Here is a 5,400-nt window from a genome sequence, read left to right as displayed (position 1 = left end):
GCTCGTCACAGCCGCCTCCAACGAGCCGGCGAGCCTCCTCGCCGACGCGGGAGTCTGGCCGCGTGCGCGGTGCCGCTGGCTGGCCAGGCCAACCCAGCAGCGACCGTGCAGGCACCCAGACGCCGCGTGTGGCCATGCAACCAGGAGAAGGGGTCGTTGTTGGTCTGGCCGTACCACCATCCTCAGTCGCCCCGCTGGCCGGAACCGGCCGTTCGCCGCTCTGCTCTGCATCGTACGGAAGAAGACGATTGAAACATGTATGTTGCAAGCGTATGTTTCAAGTGTTTCGGATGTTTTAGAGGTATATTGCAAGTGTCTCAGATGGATGTTGCAAAGTAGATCAGGATATTTCATATGTTGTAATGGTTGTACACGTATGTTGCAAGCGTTCGTTCTCAATGTTTCATCTGTGTTTTTAGACGTATATTGCAATTGTGTTTATCTGGATGTTGCATATGTTTTCACATACATGTTGCAAGTGTTTTATTCGAACGTGTGTATGTTTGCAATGGTTTTCAAGTGTTTTTCGGACGTTTTTTATAAGTGTTTCAGAAGGATGTTTCAAGTGTCTCATCTCTTTAGACGTATGTTGCAAGTGTTGCATCTGGATGTTTCAAAAATAGATCGTGTGTTGTACATGCGATGCGCGTGGGAAGCGGGAGGGGGACTACGGTGGTGCTACCCCCAGCATGGAGAGCTGTTGTGCCAATCTCCTCGGGTGCCTGACTCTAAAGCTCCTTGCGATGTTGATACTTTAAGCATGGAAGGAGCATTGGTCGCTCCGCTGGACGTATCTCGGACCACAACTCAGTCGTTGCCGCAGCCTCAGGTGGACCCTTGCGTGCCTAATGAAGCATGATTGTACAACTTCCTTAGCTCCATTGTGTTGCCACTCCAGCTCCCGTTGCTTGCCTCGCCGCCCAGACTCCATGTCTCCATAAAAGATGATGCATCCCTGGTCCCTCCTAGGAGTAGTTGGCTGGCGGCTAAAACAAGAAGAGGGTTGTGAAGCCGGAAATCCAAACTTGTAACGTGTAACGATTTACTGCTGAAGATGTGGGACACGCCAATCGAAAGTTATGAGCTTGACACCACGACATTCACTGAATACGAGCAAGCCTTTGCATTGCCACTTTTGCTGGCCAAGCGGAGGCTTTGCAGGGTGTCATCGACGGCGCCACGAGGAGACGCGCTTGCCGATTTTTTTTTGTTTTTAGTCCTTTTTTTGAAAAAAAAAATTCACAAAATATGTTTCTGAAGGTATGATTTCAAAATCTAGACCCTTAGCTTGGCGCCATAGTTGGTGGCGCCGAGCTTACACGTCTCGGCGCCATAGATTTTGGCGTCTAAGTCTTGGGCTCGATGTAAACGTGGCGATAACTTGGCAGGTAGCTTGGCGCCGTAGATCCTGGCGCCGAGCTTGGCGCCGTAGATCTTGACGCCGAGCTTGGCGTCGTGGTTATTGGCGTCGAGAACAGCGCCAAGATCTATGGCGTCGAGGTAGTGTTTTAACCCGGGCCCCAACCTTCCTGTCCGGGCCTTTTTCCTCTTCTTTCTCCTCCCTCTCAGGTTTTTTCTCTCCCCACTTCGCCCTACCTCATGAATCAGCATATTGGACCTTGAAAACTTTGATTTGATTCATAAATCTTTGAGAGCAAGGTATCATCGCTCCCTCCTAGTTTTTTTCACATCAATTCGGTATATATTAGTCGGATTTTTCAACTTAAGAATTGTCATTACTTAGGATTTCATGCAATTTTAATATTTATATTATACAAATATAGGATGCCAAGGCATGGAAAAGCTAGCAAACCAAGGTAACCTCATCGCATGTTGTTATGTTATGGATTCATTGTTGTCTGATCAAATGGGAAACCCTAGGTGTAGGGTTTAATGTCAATTGATTTCGGTTCTTAGAACGAAAATGGCTAAATTATAGTTATGGCCGGATGACCGGAAATATCTTTGACCCATTGCCTCTGCCTAGTGGTGTTCCAGTGCCCATGTGCTTTTGCGGCGATCCTTGCAAGGTAGCCAAGTCCGATGAAGAAGACACGTATAGGCAGAGGTATTGGATGTATTCCAATTTTGTGTTTGAGCCTACACTTCGTCAGCGCCGCATTAACAAGATGGTGAGGAATTGATGTTTGTGTCATATGACATCTTGCATGATTTTTTTGTTTTATAACAATTGCATTTTTTATAGACCCCTCCACCGCTCTGTGATTTTGAGCAGTGGATTGACACTAAGATCAAGCCTGAAGACAAGGAATGGATGCATAAACTATTGCAGTAGGAGGCAGAGGACAAGGAGATTATGGAGAAGAGACGCGGAGAGGAGGCTGCAAAAAAGGAGCACAAGGAAGAGGAGGAAAGGAGGCGTGTTGCTACGTACAGGGAGGAGAGGGAGAAGATGCTTGAGCGTGCACACCGAGCGAAAGTAGCGATGGAGGAGAATCCCGATGACCTGAGGAAGGGAAAGTGGCCTCGTTGCACTCAGTAGTCTCCATGACTTGCTAGTTCTATGGTTTATTCATGAACAATATTGTCTACTGTTGGACTTTTCATTATGTTGTCATGTAATGCACTTTAAGTATGGGCATGCTTAGGCCATGTACTGCGTTATTTAGTTTGTCGGCACGTACTTCTAGTATTATTGTGTTGTTTAATGGGGCATAGTATTGGACTTTTCATTATATAATTGTTTTCATTATTTTTGGTCATATTATTCAGTATAATATTGTGGACGTAGTGAAATATGATCACGTGCTGCAAACGAAACCTAACGAAGTAGGGCATTATATAATTCAACACATAAAATACATGAAATGGCATGCGAGAACATGTACGGAACTAGGGTACAGAGTTCCTTCGACTAAACCTAACATGCCTTAGGTAATTAAACCAAACAACAAACATATAGATGTGCCATGTGAATAAGATAGGGTCGTCCTAGTAGTGTGGCCACATAGCAAATTGTGTTGCACCTTCTCCATAGTAGCCTCCCATTGTTGGTGGTGGTGGTGGCGGGGTGACAACGGAGGCCCCTTGTTCTTGTGGTTAGGGCAGGTGCAATATGGATCATTGTAGAGTGCCTCCTGTAAACTTGCACCATTGTTGTTGTCGTTATCTTTGTCTTCCTTGTACCTGCTGCTAACTTCCCTTTGTAGATCGAAGATTTGGTCCTGCAGGTAGTAGATGTACTGCTGATGCGGATAAATTGGTCGAGGATCGATCCACCTAGTGAACCCATAGTTTTTTTGGACTCGAAAGACTACAATAAGTATGTCCTGTGAGTTGTAAGGGTATTCGAGAAACATATTCAACAAATAAAATATAATAGCAATTACCCATGCTCGTGGGCATTTGAAGAAGCGATGACCTACGTTGATCCTCTCAGTGAACATCTGCACTAAGCAGTCCTCACCATGCATGCATTTTGGCCAATCTTCCTTCCTATTATCGTATCCTCTGAGAGGGCACTCTTTAGTGAAATCACTCTTGCTCTCGGGGGGAAATTGATACACTGGTTCCTCAAAGAAATCAGGCCCAAGAGACCCCTCCCACACAATGGGAGTTTCCTTCGTCCTCCCCCCCTTTCCTCTCTCACTCCCAAAACCCTTTTCTCTAGATGACCCTCCAGACATTCCTACCCCAACGAAACCGAATACTAGTTTGGTTTTCCTTTTAGTTAGCAATACATCCTAGAACACATATATATAAGCGGAGGCAGGTTTGCTAGCCGTTGAATTGTGCTATAAATGCTCCTAGAAAGTCTACTCAGAATCACAGAAAAGCCTACATCGTAAGGACACTGGAGAGCCTAGATTCCATGACTAAAAAGCCCAGTCACTGCGTTGCCGTGAATCCTCAGATCTAGCATCTTCTGACAGTCCTGGAGCGTGACTGTCATCTCTTTGAAAGGCAAGTGAAAGCTATGAGTCTCCGACCACCACCTACATTTTAGACAAAGCAAGATTATATATGAAAAAGGCAAGCACATGAACAAATGGCCATGAATGGAGGCAATGATTGAAGATAATACCTGTCAACCAACGCAGTTATGGCCGCTGAGTTGAACTTGGGCAACCCACGATGAACCTAAAAAGAGATGGCATCCAGGCCAGCTCTTTGCAGGAAAGGAGTGTACCTGTTGTCGTACTGCATGTCCAAGAACCCATTGTGGGTTCTAGGATGAAAGAGCGGAAGGTCCTGCATGGAATAAAACATAGTCTCCCATTACTTCACAAACACATGTACGCTCACAAAAATTTGAACAAAACATATATATTATTACATGCCCCTCCGCTATGAGACGTCCTCGGTGGGTCTCTTCGTACGTTGGGTTGAGCAGGTCAAATTGCGCCATCCTACAAAAAAGTCAATGAAATAGAAATTCAATATACAATATAACATAAACTTAGAAATGTACAAGTAATTGACATAATTACAAGCATAAATTGAGACGTGCATAATTAATTGAATGAATACGACAAATATGAAATAATGAAAACAACCAATAGTCGCACCTCACTAATCTGCCAATGGCAAGTGCGTGAATCGTGGCCCAGTCTACCACACTTTGCCGCACTCATACTGCTCGGGGTTAGTAAGAAATGGGGTTCCTCTCCCACGCCTCGTTCTTTCGGGTATCTGATCTATAACCATCATGTGCCTCGTCCTCTTCCTTGATCCACGCTTGTTCCAATGATAAGCTGGATCCGCAATGTACTTTGGCCCATCATATGGAGGCCACTCTCTAGGGTCCTAGAAAGGCACGAAGCGGGGGCTCCATGTGTGCACAAGCGTGTCGACACTAAACTCGTGAGGTATCCTGCTCTCGATATTATAGTTACGATGTATAGCTGCTGCCACCAAATAAGAACATAGAAAGTGGTACTACTTTGGTTAACCACAAGTGCATGTGAAATCTTGGAGGATTACCACATGCATCCTCGACTCTCAGACCTTGCCGTCGGACGTTGTACCGCCCCTATGCTCGACCTGATAAGTCCATGTGGCATGGTCAAAACATGTAACCTCATGTGTGCCAGCCCTTTCATTTGCCTTCTCTAGGTGTGCCTTTGGTTTCAGAGCCCATATCTCTCCATCACTCCGCAACTTCAATGCATGGGCGTGTCTATCGTTGAACCAGGCAACAAGCTTGTAGAAAGTGAATTGAACGATTGCATTCATGGGCATACCACGTATCCCCAATAGCGACTTGTTGAATGACTCCGTCATGTTGCTGCACTAAAACTCGTACCTCCATCCACCGGCGTCATGAGCTCTTGTTTATTTCTCCAAATCCCTCATCAAACCTGTGAGCCATTGTCTACCTTCTATATTTGATGCATTTCTGACCTGCTCCAACTTTTTCTAAAAGTACTTGTCCTCAAG

This window comes from Miscanthus floridulus, chromosome 9, assembly GCF_019320115.1.
Source record: "Miscanthus floridulus cultivar M001 chromosome 9, ASM1932011v1, whole genome shotgun sequence".
In the NCBI taxonomy this organism is placed as follows: Eukaryota; Viridiplantae; Streptophyta; class Magnoliopsida; order Poales; family Poaceae; genus Miscanthus; species Miscanthus floridulus.
The sequence above is the reverse complement of the archived record's forward strand: the minus strand, read 5'-3'. Positions refer to the sequence as shown.